The sequence below is a fragment of the Moschus berezovskii genome, chromosome 24 (assembly GCF_049115385.1).
Source record: "Moschus berezovskii isolate FMDL1 chromosome 24, NW_MosBer_1.0, whole genome shotgun sequence".
NCBI classification, from domain to species: Eukaryota; Metazoa; Chordata; class Mammalia; order Artiodactyla; family Moschidae; genus Moschus; species Moschus berezovskii.
Genome location: NC_142483.1, coordinates 12,847,543 through 12,871,541, shown reverse-complemented (window position 1 = coordinate 12,871,541; position 23,999 = coordinate 12,847,543). Strand labels below are relative to the sequence as shown.

The 23,999-nt window shown below is 45.8% G+C and overlaps 1 pseudogene; it reads left to right on the top strand.

Annotated features, from left to right (window-relative positions):
• The first annotated feature begins 469 nt into the window (after positions 1 to 469).
• LOC148774000 (2-iminobutanoate/2-iminopropanoate deaminase pseudogene) lies at positions 470 to 23,850 on the top strand (annotated as a pseudogene).
• The last annotated feature ends 149 nt before the right edge of the window (positions 23,851 to 23,999 follow it).

Here is a 23,999-nt window from a genome sequence, read left to right as displayed (position 1 = left end):
CACGGCGCCTAGGGGACCTGCCTTGGGATTGGAGACGTGCTGCCGCCTTGTGAGCACGTTCTGTAACTACAACTAGAAGCCTCCGCCTAAGGGCACTTCAGACCGGCCAGTCCCACGGGGCCACAGATAAAATCCACTCTTTAGAAACGGCCTGGGGTGGCCTTTTCCCGGTGATCCACGACTTAAAATCTTCCCGACACACTTGACATCCCTTCCCCAGGAGGAACCCACACACCTCGGGACAAGAGAGCCCCTGAACCACAACAGCCGAAGCCAGCTGCCAGCCGAGAGCCGAAACTCCGCGGCAGAAGAAGCCGCCGCTGTACCAAGCTCAAAAGGACTGCAGCCCCGCTCTGAGCATCTCGAGAAGGGCGGCGGGCACCGAAAAGACCCGGGGAACCAGGAGTAAAAGTAAAGAAATAAACTAAAAATCTTTACTAAAAGAGGAAGAGCCCTGAGGTGAAGCGCGAGCGAGAACTGTGTTCTGTGTAGTTGTTTCCGAGGGGCGGCAAGGGAAAAGGGTTAGCCATGTCCTCTTTGGTCAGAAGGGTGATCAGCACCGCGAAAGCCCCCGCGGACATTGGTCCCTACAGTCAGGCTGTGTTAGTCGACAGGACCATTTACAATTTCAGGACAGCTAGGCATGGACCCTGCAAGTGGACAGCTTGTGCCAGGAGGGGTGGCAGAAGAGGCTAAACAGGCTCTTACAAACATAGGTGAAATTCTGAAAGCAGCAGGCTGTGACTTCACGAATGTGGTAAAAGCAACTGTTTTGTTGGCTGACATAAATGACTTCAGTACTGTCAACGATGTCTACAACAATATTTCCAGAGTAGTTTTCCTGCAAGAGCTGCTTACCAGGTTGCTGCTTTGCCCAAAGGAGGCCATGTTGAGGTCGAAGCAATAGCTGTACAAGGACTTCTCAGGACGCATCTCTCTAAGTGGGCCAAGTGTTATTTAGTCTGGAAATTTAATAGTATTTTTTAACTAATGGCTTAATCCTTGTTGGAAAGTGTAAGGTTGAAATATCTAGAAATATTATAGAAATACCATATAATAAGGGAAACAGCATGAATTGAAGATTAATGATGAATCTAGTTACTAATGTTACAAATTACACTTCTGTAACACTTGTATTGCTGGATGTGGGAAAACAGACATGCCTTATTGAGTCAACTCAGAAGAATAAAAGTAGAAGGAAATAACATGTAGGAAAGATGAGCTACTATGCCTGAAAAATAAGAAAGAGAACACCTGATTCAACTAATTTAATGATGTGAAATATTTTATTATGTCAGATATGTGATTTTTGCTTGAATAAAATTAAAGCATTTAAATTTGAATGAAAGAGATAAAGGAGAAGAAACTGGACCAAATTTTATATAGATAATATTTTTCTAGTGGAAATGAAATAGCATGCAGATTTAAAAAAAAAAAAAAAGAGGAAGAGCCCTGGGGTAGTCATTCACAACAGGATTCAAAAAAGGGCCACCCCTCCACAAGCCAGTTGCAACTGGCACATTTGTTCCCTACCCTCTAGGCCAAGGAGCGTAACCTGGAAGAACTGCTTCATGTGCCTCTATGACAGCAATGCCATGCACACACACACCCAGGAATCACAGCACACCACTCCCAGTGGCACGCAGCAGGGCGGCTTCACACCAGAATTCCTTGAGAGATCTGCTAGAAAACAGAACCTCCGACACATCTGGGGGGAATGTAGACTACCACACAGGGATGGAGAACACCGTGGACGTTTCTTAAACACCGAAGAACGGAGGGACCAGGCGATCGAGCAACCCCACTCCTGCACTAGCATCAGCAGGAAACGGTCATTCAAAAAGCCTCATGCATTTTGATGTTCACTGCAGCACCCTTCAAATGAGCTGAGGTGACAAGGGAACCAAAAGTCCATTCAAAGATGAATGGAGGAAGCAGATGTGGTACAGAACATAATAAAATAGTGCTCAGGCTTTAAAAAAGATCTCATGACACACACAGAAACAAGGACAGACCAACGGATGGTCCGAAGAAGTGAAGTCAGACAAGGCTAAATGTCATCTGCCAGCATTTACCTGGCAAGTCTAAAGTGGACACAAGTGAATCAACAAACTGCCACCCATAGAAAAACACCACTGCTGCCCAAAGGGATAGGTGCTGTCCAGAGCAAAGACAGAGGATTTTATATATTTAGATAGATAGATAGATGCACCTTAATATTTACATAAACAAGTTTATGTACACAATGTCTGCCTACATATAGATACAGATATAAAAACATGTAAATATGAAACAAATATTTAGCTCCTACTCTTGTTACTGCTGTGGTTTAGTCATCCAGTTCTGTGCACCCTTTCACCAACTCCAGGCTCCACTGACCATAAGACGATCCAGGCAAGAATACTGCTGTGGCTTGCTGCTTCCCTCAACAGAAGATCTTTCACCCCAGGGATTGAACCCGAATCTCCTGCCTTTCAGATGGATTTGTTACCAAGAGCCACCAGGGAACCACTGTAGATCACACTGAGTTGGAAATAACACTCTGAAATAACATGTATGGGAAAAGAATCTGAGGAAGAATCGATGGATTGAATGGATTTCGTTGCCAGGTACGGAAACCAAACACACTACTCTAAATCATGTACACTCCCATAGGAATGAAAATCGAATTCTAAAAAAAAAAAAAGCAGGAAAAAAAATGCCTATTCTACTTTTTCAGACCTCAGGATCTCGACTCTTTTCACATCACAGCAGTCCGAAGCGGGTGGATCCCAAGGCTGGACTGTCCTGGGACTGACGGGGCTAAGAGGATGCAGCCGCAGGGGAAGGGGGAACCCCCTAGGACCAGCAGTGTCTCCTGCCCCTGGAAGGCACCCCCCTCACCATGTCCATGCGGGCTTACTTATGGCCAAACCGAGCCCCCTACACAGGGAGCAGTCGACTGTCCCGACTTAACGAGCTCGGAAATTGTCCTGGTGTCCAGGTTGCCTGGGTTGTGGTTCCCACTTGCGGGCTTTAACTTTAGAGTCGCCCCAGCCTCCTGGGAACCCCTGTCGGCATGCAGGCTTCGCTGGAGTTCAAATGACTCTTGTGGGTGGAGAGTCAAGTGGAAATGCCAGTGACAAACTTCTGGTGTCTCTGTAAGCACACGCCACCCCCCTGGAAAACGCCTCGCACTCAGCCTCACGATGCTTGGGGAACCTGCCTCGGGATTGGGGAGTGCTGCCGCCTTGTGGACATGTTCTGTAACTACAACTAGAAACCCCCGCCTAAGGGCCCTTCAGACTCGCCTGTGGCATAGGGCCACAGATAAAATCCACTCTTCAGAGCGCCCTGGGGTGGGGCTTTGCGATGATCCACTGCTTAGAATCTGCCTGCCAAAGTAGGAGACACGGACTCGATCCCTTCCCCAGGAGGACCCCACACTCCTCGAGACAAGAAACCCACTGAGCCTCAATTACTGATGCCTCTCTCCCCAGCAGTTAAAGCCGGCCAGCCTAGAGCCAGGACTCCGCAGCAAAAGAAGCTACCGCAATACCAAGCCCAAAAGGACTGTGGTCCCACTCTGAGCATCTGGAGAAGGCCAGCATGCACCAAAAAGACCCGGGACGACCAGGAGGGAAAAAAAACCCTAAAATCTTAACTAAGAGAAGAGCCCTGGGGCACTCATTCACAGCAGGATTCAAAACAGGGCGGCCCCTCCACAAGCCAGGAACAATCGGTACACTTTTTCCCCTGGCCCTGTATGCAATGGAATGTAACCTGGAAAAACTGCTACCCGTGGCTATATGACAGCAATGCCATCCACACACACACCCAGGAATCACTGCACACCACTCCCAGTGGTGCCCGTCAAGATGGCTACACACCAGAAATCCTGGAGAGATCTCGGAGGAAAAAGAATTTTCAGCACATTTTGGGGGGAATGGAAACTACCACACCAGGATGGACAACACCTTCAGTTCAGTTCAGTTCAGTTCAGTCACTCAGTCATGTCCGACTCTTTGCGACCCCATGAATCACAGCATGCCAGGCCTCCCTGTCCATTACCAGCTCCCGGAGTTCACTCAAACTCATATCCATCAAGTCGGTGATGCCATCCAGCCATCTCATTCTCTGTCATCCCCTTCTCCTCCTGCCCCCAATCCCTCCCAGCATCAGAGTCTTTTCCAATGAGTCAACCTTGGACATCTCTTAAACAGAGTAAAGATGAAGGATGCTATATATATATATACAAGCTAATATATACATATATAAAATGTTACATGCTAGCACTTTCTTGTTAAGTCTAAAATGGACACAAATGTATCAAGGTACCTTTAGTCAAACAGACTTGCACCCACACAAAAAAACCAGAGGTAAAGTTTGTGTCCAACGTAAAGGAGGGGAGTGCTGTTTCTAAATACACACTAATATGTATATATGCAGGAGAAGGCAATGGCACCCCACTCCAGTGTTCTTGCCTGGAGAATCCCGGGGATGGAGGAGCCTGGTGGGCTGCCATCTATGGGGTCACACAGAGTCGGACACGACTGAAGCGACTTAGCAGCAGCAGCATATATATATGCATGTTTATGTACATATATTTCTATGTGAGGTATGTGGTAGACCGGCTCCAGGTTGAACATTTACAATCAACCAGGCTCCTCTTTGGCTTCCCTAGTGGCCCAGATGGTATAGTATCTGCCCTCAGTGGGGGAGACCTGGGTGTGATCCATGGATTGCAAAGATCCGCTGGAGATACTGGCATGACAACCCACTCCAGTATTCTTGCCTGAAGAATCCCCTTGGACAGAGGAGCCTGGCGGCCACATTTCCTAAGGTCACAAAGTGTCCAACACAACCGAACAACTAAGCACAGACAGCACAGGCTCCCCTGCATTTCCTGAGGCTGGAGATAGGCGGGCTCCCAGTTCTAAATTCACTATCAACCAGCCTCCTCCCAGAAGCCGTCACCTCAAGATCCATCTTGGCTCAGGGGTGGATGGGCACCCCAGGGGAGGGTCCCAGGTTAGATCAAGTGTGGTAATAGAAACCAGATAATTTGCCTGAAGGAAGAAAAACACCTGGAAGTACTGACCTGTATAAATGACTCAACGGCCTCTTTACTGAGCTCCTCCTCACGGTGGGACACACACACACCCTTTCTCCAGGCGTGTGCATCTCTGCGTTGCTTCGATCTCAACTAAACAAACTATTTCTCTGTGCAGTCTCCCACTTGTTGCTGTGCTATATCTGTAATTATAAACTTTTTGCGGGGACAACAGAGAATGAGATGGCTGGATGGCATCACTGACTTGATGGACATGAGTTTGAGTGAACTCCGGGAGTTGGTGATGGACAGGGAGGCCTGGCGTGCTGTGATTCATGGGGTCGCGGAGAGTCGGACACGACTGAGCGACTGAACTGAACTGAACTGAACTTACAGCTTTTGCCTCCGTGATAAATGCATTTTTAACTGGTGGTAAAGTTCCAGGGAAAATTAGCTTCTAGCCTCTGGCCCTTGCTGGTTTGGTGGCTAGGATTCCTGGTTTTCATCCAGGCTACCCAGGTTCTTCCTGGGCATGGAATTAAGATCTCATGTCATCCCACTGCTCTCTGCTGCCTGGCTGAGATCATATGTATATGTCAATCAGACACACACATCTAAAAGCATGTAAATATATATGTATCTATTAAACAGATATTTAAACAAGACCTACTGTTGTTGGTGAGGTTGGTGTTGTTCCTGTTTAGTTACCAAGTCCTGTGGACTCTTTTTACAACTCCATGGATTATAGCCCCCCAGGCTCCACTGACCGTAAGAGTTCCCAGGCAAGAATACTGGATTGGGTTGCCATTTCCCTCGTCAGGGGAACTTTCCACCCGGGGATTGAACCAGAATCTCCTGCCTTGCAGATGGATTCTTTACCACTGAGCCACCAAGAAGCTAGTCTAGATCACACTTAATTTGAAATAACACTCTAAAATAACCTGTATGAGCAAGGACTCTGAGAAGGAACAGATGTATGTATCAGTTTAACAGATTCACGCTGACATGCACCGAAAACAAACAGCACTGTAAATCATCTACACTCCCATAAATACATAAATCAAATTTAAAAAATAATGAAATGCCTAGTATACTCTTTTCAACATTCAGGGACCTAGGCTCTTTCATGTCACAGCAGTTGCAGTCTGATCAGGCTAGATCCCAAGCCTGGATTGTCCTGGGGCTGATGGAGCCAAGAGGATGAGCCGCAGTGGGGAACCCCCTAGAACCAGAAGTGTCTCCGGCCACTGGAAGGCACCCCCATCACCATGTCCATGCAGGCTTCTTTAAGGCCAAACTGAGCCCCCTGCACAAGGGTTGGTGGGTTCTCTTGGCTTAAAGAACCTGGAAAATTCCCCTGGTGTCCAGGTCTCCTGCGGTTGCGATTCCCACTTTCAGCTTTCCTTTGTAAGAGTCACCCCAGCTACTGAGACAGCACTCTCTGCATGGAGGTTTGGCTAGAGTTCAAATTACTCTTGCGGGTGAAGGGTAAGTGGGAAGTGGTATAGAGACAAACTTCTGGGGTCTTTTCCAGCACATTCCACCCTCGTTTACAACTCCAGAAGACATCCTTCCCTTAGGCTCCCGGTGCCTAGGGAACCTGATACACCTTTGGAGAGGTGCTGCTGCCTTGAGGACACATCCTACAACTACAACTTGAAACCTCTGCCTAAGGACACTTCATACTCTGCAGGCTGGCAAAGTGGCAAATAAAACCTACCCTATAGAAAGGCCCTTGGTGGGCTTTGCTGGTGGTCTAGTGTTTACAGTCTGCTTGCCAATGTAGGAGACATGAGTTCGATCCTGTCCCCAGGACAATCCCACACGCCGGGGGGCAAGGAAGCCCTTGAGCCACAACTACTGACTGCTGGGTCAGCAACAGCTGAAGACGCCAGCTGAGAGCTGAGGCTTCCCAGCAAGAGAAACCACCTCGATGACAAGCCCAAAAGGACCTCAGTCCCTTCTCCGCATCTAGAGTAGGTCAGCATGCAGCAATGAAGACCAAGAAAACCAGTAATATAAATAAACTAAATAAACAAATCTTTAGTAAAAGCAAAAGACTCTTCCTCTCTCCAGGCCAGAATACTGCAGTGGGTAGCTGTTCCCTTCTCCAGGGGATCTTCCTGACCCAGGGATAGAACCCAGGTCTCCCGCATTGCAGGCAGATTCTTTACCCAGCTGAGCCACCAGGGAAGCCCCAGAATACTGGCATAGGTAGCCTATCCCTTCTCCAGCAGATCTTCCTGACCCAGGATTCAAACTGGGATCTCCTGCACTGCAGGCAGATTCTTTACCAGCTGAGCTACCGTGGAAGCCCAAATAAATAAACAAATCTTTATGAAAAGCAGAAGAGTCCTGGGGTAGTCAGTCACAACAGGATTCAAAACAGGGCTGACCCTTCAGAAGCCAGTGTCAACTGGTACACTTTATGCGTGCTTTATAGAAAGAAAGTAACCAGAAAAAGCTCCTTGACATTGCTGTATCAGAGCAATGCCATCCACAAATACACCTAAAGAATCACTTCCGCCCCAATGGCCAGCATCAAGAGGGCTACACACCATAAATCTGGAAGAGAACCTGGGGAAAGAAGAACCACCCACATATCTGGGGGAGATGTAAACTGCCACAGCCAGGATGGAGAACACTTTGGAGGTTCCTTAAAAACCCAAAAATTCAGACGTTTCAGCAGCCCCACTCCTAGACTAGCACTGGCAGGAAGCAGTCATTCAAAAAGCCTCAAGCACCTTTACATTCACTGCAGCACCCTTCAAAAGAGCCGAGGTGAGGAGGCCGCCTAAAGTCCATCCAAAGATGAATGGAGACAGCAGACGTGGTACCAGAATGTAGCGAAATGGTGCTCGGGCTTTAAAGAACGAGATCTCACGACAGACGCAGAAAAAAGCATGAACCTACACATGGTCTGAAGAGGTGAAGTCAGACAAGACAAGGCTAAATGTCATCTGCCAGCACTTAACTCACAAGTCTAAAGAAAGTGAAGTCGCTCAGTCATGTCCAACCCTCTGTGACCCCATGGACTGTAGCCTACCAGGCTCCTCCATCCATGGGATTCTCCAGGCAAGAATACTGGAGTGGGTTGCCATTTCCTTCTCCAGGGGGTCTTTCCAACTCAGGGATCAAACCTGGGTTTTCCACATTGCAGGCAGACACTTTACCCTCTGAGCCACCAGGGAAGCCCTGCTGCTGCTAAGTCACTTCAGTCGTGTCCGACTCTGTGCGACCCCATAGACAGCAGCCCACCAGGCTCCCCAGTCCCTGGGATTCTCCAGGCAAGAACACTGGAGTGGGTAGCCCTAAGGAGGGCTAAAATGGACACAAATGAATCAACAGACTGGCACCCATAGAAAAAACATCACTGCTGACCAAAGGGAAAGGTGGTGTCCAGAGCAAAGACAGAGGATGCAATATATAGATACACCCTAATATTTCCATAAACATGTTCATGTACACAGTGCCTACATAGATACAGACACAGATATAAAAACATGTAGATACACGTGTATCTGTGAAACAGATATTTAACTCCTACTGTTGTTGGTGATGTTGTTGTTGCCGTTGTTTGGTACCCACTTCTCTGCACCCTTTTACTAACTTCATGGACTATAGCCCCCAGGCTCCACTGAACATACACTTCTCGGGATAGAATGTTGCTGTGGGTCGCTGTTTCCCTCAACAGAAGATTTTCATCCCCAGGGATCGAACCCAAATCTCCTACCTTGCAGATGGATTCTTTACCAAGAATCACCACAGAACTACTGTGGATCACACTGAATTTAAAATAACACTCTGAAACAACTTATAAGGGAAAAGATTCTGAGAAGAAATTGACGTGTGTATCAGTTGAATAGATTCATGTTGCTGGTCACCGAAAGCAAACACAGTACTGTAAATCATCTACACACCCATAGGAATGAAAATCAAAATTGAAAAAAAAAAGAAAGAAAATGCAGACTAAAATGCCTACTATTCTCTTTTCAGACCTCGGGATCTCAGCTCTTTTCACGTCACAGGCAGCCTGATCGGACTGGATCCCAAGACTGGACTGTCCTGGGTCTGGCTGATGGAGCTAAGAGGATGCAGCCGCAGTGGGGAAGCCCCTAGGAGAAGGAATGTCTCTGGCCCCTGGAAGGCATCCCCATCACCACGTCCGCGCGGGCTTCAGTTCAGTTCAGTTCAGTAGCTCAGTCGTGTCTGACTCTTTGCGACCCCATGAATCACAGCACTCCAGGCCTCCCTGTCCATCACCAACTCCCGGAGCTCACTCAAACTCATGTCCATCAAGTCGGTGATGCCATCCAGCCATCTCATTCTCTGTTGTCCCTGTCTCCTCCCACCCCCAATCCCAAGTGAAGAGGAACTCGAAGGCCTCTTGATGAAAATGAAAGAGGAGAGTGAAAAGTTTGGCTTGAAGCTCAACATTCAGAAAACGAAGATCATGGCATCTGGTCCCATCACTTCATGGGAAATAGATGGGGAAACAGTGGAAACAGTATCAGACTTTATTTTGGGGGGGCTCCAAAATCACTGCAGATGCTGATTGCAGCCATGAAATTAAAAGACGCTTACTCCTTGGAAGGAAAGTTATGACCAACCTAGACAGCATATTGAAAAGCAGAGACATTACTTTGCCAACCAAGGTCCGTCTAGTCAAGGCTATGGTTTTTCCCGTGGTCATGTATGGATGTGAGAGTTGGACTGTGAAGAAAGCTGATCGCGGAAGAAATGATGCTTTTGAACTGTGGTGCTGGAGAAGACTCTTGAGAGTCCCTTGGACTGCAAGGAGGTCAAACCAGTCCATTCTAAAGATCAATCCTGGGTGTTCATTGGAAGGACTGATGCTGAAGCTGAAACTCCAATACTTTGGCCACCGCACGGGCATACCTATGTCTAAACCGAGCCCCCTGCAAAAGAAGGGCTCGACTCTCTCGCTTCAAGAGTCAGGAAAATTCCCCTGCTGTCCTGAGCGGTGGTTCCCACTTGCCGGCTTTTCTTTAGAGTCGCCCCACTTTCCTAGGACACCCCTGTCTGCATGGAGGCTTGGCTGGAGTTCAAATTACACTCGCGGGTGAATGGTCACAAGGAAGTAGTAACGAGAAACTTTTGGTGTCTCTTTAAGCACATGCTTACCACCCTGGAACGTGCCTTGCCCTGTCTCGCAGTGCCTAGGGAACCGGACTCGGGAGTGGAGCAGTGCTGCCTCCTTGTGGACACATTCTGTAACTACAACTTGAATATCCAGCCAAAGGGCCCTTCAAACCCATGGGTCGCGCAGAGCTACAGAAAAAATCCACCCTTCAGAAACGCCCTGGGGTGACCTTTTCCCGGTGATCCACGACTTAAAATCTGCCTGCCAAAGTAGGAGACACGGGCTCGATCCCTTCTCCAGGAGGATCCCACAAGCCTCGAGGCAAGAAGCCCTTGAGCCTCAACTACTGATGCCTCCTTCCCCAGCAGTTGAAACCCGCTAGCCAAGAGCTGGAATTCCGCAGCAAAAGAAGCCACTCCGCAACAAAAAGTCAAGCCCAAAAGGACCGTAGCCTGGCTCTGAGCATCTAGAGAAGGCCTGAGTGCAGCAATGAAGACCCAGGACAACTATGAAGAAAAATAAAAAGATAAACTAAAAATCTTTACTAAAAGAAGAAGAACCCTAGGGTAGATCAAAACAGGGCCATCCCTCCACAAGCCAGGTTCAATCGGTACATTTTTTCCCCACCCTGTATGCAAAGCAACGTAACCTGGAAAAACTGCTTCAGGTGGCTGTATGACAGCAATGCCATCCACACACACACCCAGGAATCACTGCACACCACTCCCAGTGGTGCACGGCAAGATGGCCTCACACCAGAATTTCGTGAGAGATCTCGGAGAACAAAGAACCTCCCACACCTCTTGGAGGGCATGTAAACTACCACAGCCAGAATGGACACCACCATGGACGATTCTTAAACACAGAAAAGTTGAGGGACCAGACAATCAAGCAACCCTACTCCTACCATCGGCAGGAAATGGTCATTCAAAAAGCCTCAAGCATTTTTATGTTCACTGCAGCACCTTTCAAAAGAGCTGAGCTGAGGAGGCCACCAAAAGTCCATCCAGAGATGAATGGAGAAAGCAGATGTGGTACAAAACATAGTAAAAATAGTGCTCAGGCTTTAAAAAAGATCTCATGACACACACAGAAACATGGATGGACTTACAGATGGTCCGAAGAGGTGAAGTCAGACAGACAAGGAAAAATGTTTTCTGATTGCACTTACGTGGCAGATGTAAAATGGAATCCAATGAATCAGGTACCTTACCCAAACAGAATCCTGTGCTGTCGCTTCAGTCATGTCTGACTCTTTGGGACCCCATGGACTGGAGCCCTCCAGGTTCCCCTGTCCATGATATTTTCCAGGCAAGAATACTAAACACTACTCCTTACCAAAGGGAAAGGCGGTGTCAGGATTTACAGAAGTAGGTTGCTAAATACAATCTAATATGTACAGGTATATGTATATTACATATATGTCTAAGTATATATACAGAGGCATATATATAAGCATATAGGTATATATGTATCTACAAAACAGCTATTTAACCAAGATCTAATGTTGCTGGTGAGGTTGTTGTTGTTTAGTCACCAAGTCCTGAGGACTCTTTTTGCAGCTCCATGGATGATAGCCCCCAGGCTCCATTGGCCATAGGATTTCCCAGCTAAAATACTGGAGTAGGTTGCCGTTTCCCTCAAGAGGGGATCTTCCCACCCAGGTATTTAACCCACATCTCCTGCCTTGCTCAGGATTCTTGATTCTGAGCCACCAGAGTACCTCTATAGATAACACTGAATTTGAAATAACACTCTGAAATAACCTATGTGGTCAAAGAATTTGAGAAGGAACAAATGATGTGTCAGTTCAACAGATTCATGTCTGTACACTGAAAACAAACACAGCACTGTAAATCAACTACACTCCCATACAAAATGGAGATAGAATTAATAATAACAATAACCAGAAAGAAATGCCTACTATACTCTTTTCAACCCTTGTGAATCTCGGCCATTTTCACATCACTGCAGCCTGATCGGGCTGGGTCCCAGGGCAGGACTCTCCTGGGGCTGGCTGATGGAGCTAAGTGGGTACCCCAGCAGTGGGGACCCCCCTAGGACCAGGAGTGTCTCCTGCCCCTGGAAAGCACCCACAGTTCCATGTCCACGAGGGCTTACTTACAGCTAAGTCAAACTCCACTCACAAAGGAGTGGGGGTGGACTCCCTGAGCTTAAAGAGCCTCAAAAAGTTCCCTGGTGTCCAGTTCTCCTGGGGTTGTGGTTCCCACTTGCCGACTTTTCCTTAGAGACGCCCCACCTACCTGAGACAACGCTCTCTGCATGGAGGTTTGGCTGGAGTTCAAATTACACTTGCGGGTGAAGGGTAAAGGGGAAGTAGTAATGAGAGACACACTTTTCCTGTCTCTTGGACCACATTCCACCCCGATTTACAACCCCTGGAACACGCCTTCTTACCCTGGGCATAGCGGGTCTAGGGAACCTGAGTTGCTGTTGGAGATGTGCTGCCGCCTTGTGGACACATCCTCTAACTACGACTTGAAACCCCTACCCGCCCTGCTGCTGCTGCTGCTGCTAAGTCACTTCAGTCATGTCCGACTCTGTGTGACCCCATAGACGGAAGCCCACCAGGTTCCCCCGTCCCTGACACCCGCCCTATAGGACTGCGATTCATGGGGTCGCAAAGAGTCGGACACGACTGAGCGACTGAACTGAACTGAGCTGATAGGACTGCAAACAAAATCTACCCTCTAAAGATGCCCTAGTTCCAAATTGGGAAAGGAGTACGTCAAGGATGTATATTGTCACCCTGCTTATTTAATTTATATGCAGAGTACATCATATGAAATGCTGGGCTAGATGAAGCACAAGCTGGAATCAAGATTACCCGCAGAAATATCAGTAACTTCAGATATGCAGATGACATCACCCTTATGGCAGAAAGCGAAGAACTAAATAGCCTCTTGATGAAAGTGAAAGAGGAGAGTGAAAGAGCTGGCTTAAAACTCGACCTTCAAAAAACTAAGATCATGGCATCCGGTCCCATCACTTCATGGCAAACAGATGGGAATACAATTGAAACAGTGAGAGACTTTATTTTGAGGGGCCCCAAAATCACCGCAGATGGTGACTGCAGCCATGAAATTAAAAGACGCTTGCTCCTTGGAAGAAAAGCTATGACAAACCTAGACAGCGTATTAAAATGCAGAGACAAAACTTTGCCAACAAAGGTCCGTCTAGTCAAAGCTATGGTTTTTCCAGTAGTCATGTATGCATGTGAGAGTTGGACCATAAATAAAACTGAGCACCAGATTATTGATGCTTTTGAACTGTGGTGTTGGAGAAGACTCTTAAGGGTCCCTTGGACAGCAAGGAGATCAAACCAGTCCATCCTAAAGGAAATCAGTCCTGAATATTCGTTGGAGGGACTGATGCTGAAGCTGAAGCTCCAAAACTTTGGCCACCTGATGAAAAGAACTGCCTCGACCCTGATGCTGGGAAAGATTGAGGGCAGAGGATGACATGGTTGGATGGCATCACTGACTCAATGGACATGAGTCTGAGCAAGCTCCAGGAGTTGGTGACCGACAGGGAAGTCTGGTGTGCTGCAGTCCGTGGGGTCCAAAGGACACGACCGAGCTGCCCTGGGGTGGGCTTTACTGGGAGGCCAGTACGTAGAATCCGCCTGCCAACACAGGAGATATGGGTTCAACCTCTTCCCCAGGAGGACCCTACATGCCTTCGGGCCAGTAATTCCTTGAGCCACAACTACTGACCCAGCAACCCAGAGACAGTGATCACAACTAATGAGCCCTTGTCCTGCAAATACTGAAGCCTGCGTGCCTAGAGCCCATGCGCCACAATTAAAGGAGCGACTGTGATGAGAACCACTCTTGGCAACTAGAGAAAGCCTTAGTGCATCAAGGAAGACCCAGAACCATAAATAAAATTTAATTAATTAATCTTTAAATATTATAGGGAAAAATGGACATATTCTGCATTGGTTAATCACAACAGAATTCCAAAGAGGGCCCGCTTTCAAGAAGCCAGTCCATAGGTACTTTTTACCCACTCTGTTTACAAAGGAAAGAAACAAAGAAACTGCTCATCCTGGCCCTCTTAGAGAAACGGAAAGCACCACTACTCCCAGGAATAATTTTGCACCAATCCCAGTGGCCAGCATCAAAAAGGCTACAAACGATCAATCCTAGAGAGAATCTGGAGAAAAGCCAATCTCCTTTGCATCTGAGGAAAATGTAAATTACTACAGTCAGTACGGATAACACGTTGGAGGTTTCTCAAAAAACAAAAAGCAGAGCAACCAGACAACTTCATTTCTGGGCAAGTATCTGCAGAAAATCGTATTTGAACATACACACGCACATTGATGTTCACTGCAGCGCTGTATACAACAGCCCAGCCTCTGAGGCATGTGTGATGTTCCTAGACAGATGTATGGATACAGAAATTGCTGTACATATGTACAATGGCATATTCCTCGGCCCAGAAATGAATGAAATGTGCCACTGCAGCAACATTGGCAGACCTAGAGAAGAGCATACAAAGGGAAGTCAGTCAGACACAGAAAGTCAAATATCACATAGCTCACTTATCTGTGAAATCTAAACATGGATACAAACGACACAATTTACTAAACGGAAATAGACTCAGAGACTTCAAAAACAAACTTACGGATACCGAGAGAAAGTTTGTGATCTGTAGAAGGCAAAATTTTTAAAACTGGGATTGAAACATTCACACTATTGCTTTTGAAATAGATAAGGAACAAAGACCTGTTATATACCATAGGGAACCACTTTATTAAATCTATTTTATCATGTAATAGTCTAAATGGAAACATCGTTTTAAAAAGAATATATGTATAACTGAATTACTTTGTTGTAATCCTGAAACTGACACAGTATTATAAATCAACTGTGGTCTAATTTTAAACAAAAAATTTCTGAAAAACCAAATTCAAATTATAAAGAGAAAATAAGAAATAGTTTCCTTGTAGTATGTCAGTTGAAAAAGACAAAACAGAAATCTAAGAGTTTCCGTGGAAACTGCCACAAAGTCAGTGTACCGTTTGTTTTCAAGGGTTTTTCATGATGCAATTACAAATTCAGCTTGCTTATGGAACAGGGAACATTATTTTTGGTCTTTAGCCACTTTGTGACCCTGCAAATTTGTTGCTTATCACCGATTGTAAATGCAGAGCTTTGACTGGAATTCTTTTATAATTTGGACTTATTTTCAAAGCACTAAGCCGTGTTCTGGTCAGTCTTATGCTTGACTTTAATTTGACTTCAGAAGACTGAACTGTCATCTGTGACTTGTGACTTCCTAAACAACCCAGAGCAGTAATATAGTTGGGATAGGCTGGGCCGGGGTAACTAAAACCCCTCAAATAGCAAAACCCTCCAGCCAAACAGAGCCTGCTTCTCATTCCTCGTAAGAGTCTCTCGAGGGCACCCTGGCTGGTGGCCAGCTCCCTTTTATGTGGCGGTTAGTTTGGCTCTTCTCATCCCGTGTCGCTGCCGCTCCTCCTGGCCTCACCATGACGGCCCCAGTCAGCAGAAGGTGTAAAGCAACGGGGAGGGCCAGGTGCTCCTGAAAGCCTTGGCCTGCGGCAGGCACACAGCAATTCTGCTAACGCTCTTCTGGCCTGAGTTTGGTCATGGAGACAAAGGGAACCCAGAGGAGCTTGGGAAGTGAAGCCTGGCTGTGCCTCCATCAACGGAAAGGGATAAGGGGATTGTTGGTGAACAGTCTCTGCCAGAGACAAGTCAACCCATCTTGTGCCTCTGGCTCTTTCATGAACAAATGAGTAAAAATGATCAATCTTGAGGGCTTGTGAATGTGTACTGTCGACCTCAAAGAGAAAAAAAAAAAAAGGTGGCAAATAAAAAAACAATTCATTCGAGATCTTAGAATTCTGGAGACGCAGACTTGGATAAAACCAAAAGTGTGTTCCTTGGAAGAGAAAGAATCAGGCGCTTCTGAAAACAAACGTCACCACATTGTTCCAGTTGCCTGGCAAGAACTGTGACTGACTCTGACACAAGTCAGGAAATCTCTGTCCTTAAGGAAGAATGGGTTATTTTAGGGTAAGAGGTGATAAATATCTTGAGTTTCTGGCAGATGTTCTGGATGCTTGCATTAGGACACTAACTGGTCAGAAGTTCAGATTCCATACAGGCTGAGACATGCGTCAGTCACACTTTCTCAGTGTCCTGCCTGTTCTGTTTCAGAGAGCTCCCTTAGCAACACTGACTCCATTTTTATTTTCCTTCCACAGTCTACCTAAGAAGCACTTTGATCCAAGGATAAGCAATGTAGCAGTTGAATATACTGCCATTGTTTACGACATTCCTATGCTATTGATAATTTGAAACATAACATTTGGTAAAGTAACTGTAAACGACACAGACCTTCCTACCAAAGAACATTGTCAAGAACACCATGTTAAGTGCAATCTCTCCTGGCAACGAGGGATGAACTATTAATAAGTGTTGCTCTAATCCCATGTTATTTTATTCTCCCTACATTACTCCATATGGGACAGCTATTTCTTCCTGGTTGAAAGTAGTATTATTTCTGCTCCAGAACTAATAGACTAAACTAGTGCAACATATCAGAAGTGTACTTATAGAAAGCATCTGAGCGTGTGTGCTCAGTCATCTCTGACTCTTTGTGACCCCATGGACTGTGCCTCTAGGCTCCTCTGTCTATGGGATTCTCCAGGCAAGAATACTGGAGTGGGTTGCTATTCCCTTCTCCAGGTAATATTCCCGACCCAGGGACTGAACCCGTTTCTCCTGTACTGGCTGGCAGATTCTTTACCACCGGGCCACCTGAGTACACCACTTAAAATATTTTCATAAGGTAACATTTTAAAATACAGAGATCTGAGACCTTTCTAGAGAAACTGAAGGAAAGAGCTACCGTCCTAATCATCTGGCAAGGGTAATTTAATGATTGTTATACTTAACAGTAAGTTCAAAATGTTTTGGATATCAATCATGTAAAATAAATCTCAGTAGTGAAACAGCAACACAAGAAAAGCAAGTTTCATTCATGTGTAGACAGTCTAATTTAAAAGTGTGGCCTCAAGTTGATGTGTCTGATGTCTTAATTTACCATGTTTTTGTTAGATTAACCCATTTTTGATGTCATAATAGTTCAGTTGTGCTTTCTCTTTTTGTTTGCTTCATACTGTTTTATTATGTGTCATTATCCCATAGATAGTATTTTCCTTCATTAATAAACCTCACTAATTTATATTTTTTTTAAAAAAAGTGTGCCTGGCAGAAGAGTAGCAAGATGCACGATCCACCTGGAAACCAAGGCTCAGTTCAGTTCAGTTGCTCAGTCGTGTCCGACTCTTTGCAACCCCATGGACTACAGCACACCAGGCCTCCCTGTCCATTACCAACCCCCAGAGCTTTTTCAAACTCATGTCCATCAAGTTGGTGATGCCATCCAACCACCTCATCCTCTGTCACCCCCTTCTCCTCCTGCCTTCACTCTTTCTCAGCATCAGGATCTTTTTTAAGGAGTCAGTTCTCCACATCAGGTGGCCAAAGTCTAGAAGACGCTAATTCCAGCTCAGCAAATGAAACATTATATGACCTTGGGAAAATTAGTTAGCTTGGTTTCTCTCCCTAAAAAGGCAAAACAGTAATAAGCATATACTTTGAGAATATTTTTCTTTAATCTGAGGGAGAAGGGGAGAAAGAGAGGAAAAGAGGGAGACTTGGAGATGGAGAGAAAATGGACAGGGAGAAAGTTGCAAGAGTGAAGAGATGCCAAATGCTTGTCCAGGGCTATACTAAAAGCAAGAAGCATAGAGCCTAAGAATCAAAATATATCAGTACAAGTAAATCAGGCATGATGATTTGTTTAGCACATATGACAAACAAATGTTTTGTTGGATGTAGAGATGAAACAACCATCCCTTCTCTCAGTTCTATGTGACAGAAATCATGTTAACACTCTTAACAAACATTTATGAAGTCTGGCCTCTGTGTCAAAATGTGGTAGTAAATAAGGCAGACATGTTTCCTGCTTCACTGCGCTGATGAGACAGACGAAACATAAGTGAACAAAATAATTACAACTCACAGATACATGCTATGAAGAAAGCTAGGAAATGAGTTATCACAGGGATATTAACAAGAAGAATGCTCCAGAAGGTGAGAACAACAAGTGCAAAGGTCCTGAGGCAGGACTCATTTAGCACCTGCAGGTCAATGAACTGGGATGGGAAACTTGAAAGAGCAATTCACAGGAGATGGGGATAGAAAGCAGGAGAGCAGGTCCAGCAACGCCTCCTCCTAGGCCATGGCAAGGACCTGGGATTTGACACTGGAGAAATGGGAAGCCTGGGACTAACAAAGCTACATGACTAGTATATTTGGAACCAAAACACTGATCTTATGACTTGTACTTTAGTGCTCTTTATCTTAGACTCCATGGTTTATATTTGATTTTTATTATTTATTTATTTTGGTTGCACGGGTCTTCCTTTCTGCTAGCGGACTTTCTCTAGCTGCAGAGAATGGGGGCTGCTCTCTAGCTGTGGTGCATAGGCTTCTCACCACAGTGGCTTTTCTTGTTGCAGAGCATGGGCTCTAGACCGGTGGGTTTCAGTAGATGAGGGCTGTGGACTCAGTACTTGCAGCTCTCAGGCTGTAGGGCCTGAGCTCAGCAGTCGTGGTACACAGGCTTAGTTGCTCCATGGCACGTGGAATCTCCCCACACCAGGGATCGAACCTGTGTCCCTTGCCCTGGCAGCCAGATGTTTATCCACTGCACCACCAGGAAAGTCCTATTTTATTTTTAAAAATGAAAGAAGGTTTATTCAGGGAGATATACACTCCATAGACAGAGTTTGGGCCATCCCAGAAGGTGAAAGTCCCTGAAACAAGGTGTGGTTAGTTTTCATAGGCCAATGAGTGGGAGGATTACTCCAACTATTTTGGAAAAGAGGTAGAGATTTCCAGGAATTGGGCCACGGCCCATTTATTGGCCTTTTCTGGTTGGCCTTGGCCTGTGTGGCGCCTGTCATGGGTATACTGAGGTTCAGGGTCTCCTAGAAGTCAACATCTCTGCCATCTTGGACCTGGAGCCCATGATTTAAATGCCAAGTCTTATTTATTTATTTTACCACAAAAACACTCAGAGTGGGAGAGACATGGGTTTTAGGTTTTCATATTTAAAATTAGTTTTATTGTAAAAAATTGTTGGAACTCCCCTGGTGGTCAAGTGCCTAAGACTCTGAGCTCCCCATGCAGATGGCCCTGGTTCAGTTCCTAGTCTGGAAGCTAGATCCCACATGCCGCAACTAAGACCCAGCACAGTCAAATAAATAAATATAAAATGTATTCCATTCATGGAACACAATGGAAAACTAACCAAAGGTTTTCCAGTGCAGAGTGAGACTCCTTTCCACCTCCCCATCCCTCCCACTATTCTCTTCCATGACCATAGGGAGCTGGGTTTTAAGACAACATTCACTGTATTTATTCAAAGTCTACTCTTTGCCAGGGGCTGTGTTAAGTATTAGAGATCTAATAAACTAAGATGTAACCTCTGACCTCTCAAAGCCTATTGTGTGAAACACACAGGAAAGGTCTTCATGTTTGATTCATAAATGTAAGGTAAAGTCAGGCCTCAAAGTAAGTGAGAAAGATTTTCAATTCCAAAATACTCACATTCTCTTTAATATATCTTAAGAGCTGTATAGGGCATCAAAGTCAACATTAATACAATTGGGGTCATGCAAACAAGCATGCATTTTGAAGCAATTTTCTATTCTGAATATGAAAACTCACTAAAATAACTGGGTGTTCTTCACTAGTCTAGTCCTCTTCAATCAAAAATAAACAGTTAATAATTTAAAAAGGAAATGTAAATGTCTTAGATTATTTCAGGAAATCTATGTAAGAAGAAAACTCATTAACAAGGAACAAGAATAATGTATAGCATGGTGACTACTATGATTTTGCATTCCATATTTAAAAGCAGCTAAGAGAGTGGATTGAAAGCTGTTATCAAAAAAAAAAATGTGTAACTATGAGTGGTGATGGCTGTTCACTGGACTATTGCGGTGATTAATATATACAAATATCAACTCATTATGCTGCAAACCTGAAACTAACATGTCAACTGTATCTAAGTCAAAAAATAAGAATAAAAGAACCTAAATTGTTTCAGGTGTGCTTTTGAATTTTATACCAAGGGAATGTGTTACTTATTCCAAAATTACGATTAAAAATTAGGGTACCAATTGTTTAAATGCTCCCTTGACAGTAGGTGGATGGGGAGGGATAGTTGGGGAGTTTGGGATTGACAGGTACACACTGCCATATTTAAAATGGATAACCAACAAGGACATACTGTATAGCACAGAGAACTGTGCTCAATATTCTGCTACAACCTAAATGGGAAAAGAATTTGAAAAAGAATAAATGGGCTTCCCTGGTGGCTCAGTGGTAAAGAATTCGCCTGCAAATTCAGAAGACACGGGTTCAGTCCCTGATCCCGGAACAGCTAAGCCCGTGTGCCACAGTGACCGAGCCAAATGCTGCGACTATTGAAGCCCACGTGCCTAGAGCCTGTGCTCCGCAACGAGAAGCCACCGCAATGCAAAGCCCTCACACGACTAGAGAGTAGCTCCCACTCACCGCAACTAGAGAAAGCCCACTCGCAGCATCGAAGACCCAGCACAACCAAAATAAATAAACATTTTGAAAAGAAAAAGGATAGATACATGTATGTGTATACCTGAATCACTTTGTTGAACACGTGAAACTAACAGAACACTGTTTTTTTATGTTTTTTCAATTTAACTTAAATGTGAAATTTTGGCCACTCTGGGTCTCCGTTGCAGCGCGTGGGCTTTCTCCAGTTGCAGTGTGCAGGCTTAGTTGCCTGGAGGCATGTGGGGTCTTATTTCCGGGACAAGGAGTCAAACTTGCATAACCTGAACTGGAAGGTAGATTTCTAACCACGGAACCACCAGGGAAGCCCCCTAACACAGCACTGTTAATCAACTATACTCCAATATAAAACAAAAAGTTAAGGAAAAGGAAGAAAGAAGGTGGAGGGAGATGTAGGGCTCTCTCTCCAATATGAGGAAAGGCAGGCACAGCATGGAGAAAAGGACCCTGCCGCGGCCTAGTCCCTTGATTCTAGTACCAGATCCCCCTGACAAGCCAGTGATTTCTCCACCCAGCTTCAATTAAGCAGCCATCAAATAAGGATGAACACATCACTACCATTTAGACTGTGGTATGAAAGGGAGTCCTTGCCTATCCTTCCTGAAGGACTCATACTTATTCCTGAAACACTAATTCAAACATCATCTCCTCCATCAAGCCTTCCAATACTCTTCTGACAGATGAAGTTACTGGCTCCATCCCCTGGGTGTCAAGTGAGAGATCTCTAGCATTGCCCCTACTTCTTTCAGTTTCTCCCAGAACCAGAAAATTGTCTTAGACTTTGAAGCTTCCCAAGGGACTCAGTTCAGTTCAGTCACTACTCAGTTGTGTCTGACTCTTTGCAACCCCATGGACTGCAGCACCCCAGGCTTCCCTGACCATCACCAACTCCCTGGAGCTTACTCAAACTCATGTTCATGGAGTTGGTGATGCCATCCAACCATCTCATTCTCTCATCTCATCCCCTTCTCCTCCTGCCTTCAGTCTTTCCCAGGATCAGGGTCTTTTCCATTGAGTCAGTTCTTTGCATCCCAAGCGGCTACCCGATCAAAGTAGGAGGTCAATAAAGGAGAAGGGCAACCTGACCCGCCTCTTGAGAAATCCGTATACAGGTCAGGAAGCAACAGTTAGAACTTGACATGGAACACACTGGTTCCAAATAGGAAAAGGAGTACGTCAAGGCTGTATATTGTCACCCTGCTTATTTAACTTATATGCAGAGTACATCATGAGAAACGCTGGGCTGGAGGAAGCACAAGCTGGAATCAAGATTGCCGGGAGAAATATCAATAACCTCAGATATGCAGATGACACCACCCTTATGGCAGAAAGTGAAGAAGAACTAAAAAGCCTCTTGATGAAAGTGAAAGAGGAGAGTGAAAAAGTTGGCTTAAAGCTCAACATTCAGAAAACTAAGATCATGGCATCCGGTCCCATCACTTCATGGCAAATAGATGGGGAAACAGTGGCTGACTTTATTTTTCTGGGCTCCAAAATCACTGCAGATTGTGATTGCAGCCATGAAATTAAGACGCTTGCTCCTTGGAAGGAAGGTTATGACCAACCTAGAAAGCATATTAAAAAGCAGAGACATTACTTTGTCAACAAAGGTCTGTCTAGTCAAGGCTATGGTTTTTCCAGTAGTCATGTATGAATGTGAGAGTCGAACTATAAAGAAAGCTGAGCACTGAAGAATTGATGCTTTTGAACTGTGGTGTTGGAGAAGACTCTTGAGAGTCCTTTGGACTGCAAGAAGATCCAGCCAGTCTATCCTCGGGGAGATCAGTCCTGAGTGTTCATTGGAAGGACTGATGTTGAAGCTGAAACTCCAACACTTTGGCCACCTGATGCAAACAGCTGATTCATTTGAAAAGACCCTGATGCTGGAAAAGATTGAGGGCAGGAGGAGGAGGGGACCACAGAGGATGAGATGGTTGGATGGCATCACAGGACTCAATGGACATGAGTTTGGGTAAACTCAGGGAGTTGGTGATGCACAGGGAGGCCTGGCTAGCTACGGTTCATGGGGTCCCAGAGTCAGACACGAATGAGCGACTTAACCGATGGAGAAGGGAATGGCAATCTGCTCCAGTCTTCTTGCCTGGAGAATGCCGTGGACAGACGAGCCCGGTGGGCTACAGTCCATGGGATTGCCAAGAGTCGGACACAGCTGAGCAACTAACAAAAATATTTGCTAAAGAAACAGTAAATGAATATGTTTCCTTGTCTGCATTTTTACATGTAACGTGATTCTGCCAAGAATGTAAAAGGGATGTAAAATCATAAACAATACAACTATCACACGTTTTTTTTTCAGTCAAAAAAATTCAACCTACACCCCGTGCACTGGAAGGGTGGAGTCAACCACTGGGCCGCCACAGACTCCTCTCGGTTATCTTTTCAGTATAAGAAAGGTTTTTATTTTTAACAAGTAGGGGGAGGGGGCGGGGGAAGGGCAGAGCTCCCATTATCTTCCACGCCTTGTTTTCCTCTTTAGGTAGCCAGTAACTGGCTCTTTTAAAATGCCTTAAAATATTAAGCAGACGTTTGCTGAAAGGATGAGTTAACGTTTTAAAGCTTTAAACGATGCACGGCAAACAAGTTTTCACGGGTTCTTTCCAAAACTGGATAAAGATTTTCGTGGGATTCAGAGGAAGAAAATAAGTTGACAATAAAAGACATTTCTGTGTAGTTACAGAGGGGCTAGTCTGGCTTTTTCAAAAACTTCCTTTATAAAAACACGAATAGATCTGAGATCTGGGGTACTTTCCGAGGTTCCCCCCACCCCGTTTCTCCCCGCTTTTCTGTTTTCTAAATCGCCCGTGAGGCCCTGCCTTGACGCAGCTAGGTTTCCAGTCTGCGGCCGCGGGAAACTAATCCGGCAGGAACGGTGAGAAAGCTCCAGCGCAGCCATGATCCGAGCGCCGGTACCGATCAGCCCGCGGAAAAGAACCTGCGCCCAAGGCTTTCCGCTCCGCCACGCGGCGGCGGACGTCACCTCGAACCTTCAGGCCACTGGGACCTGACGACACCGGAACCCGGCGCCCCGGGCGTGGGTTCAGCGGAGCAGAATAGCTGCAGTACCACCCCGCCGCGAGGCCCGGTGGAGAGGCGGAAATTGTGGGCGCTGACGTAGCTGGGGGAACTTTGCATCCATGGCACCTTCCTGTCCTCG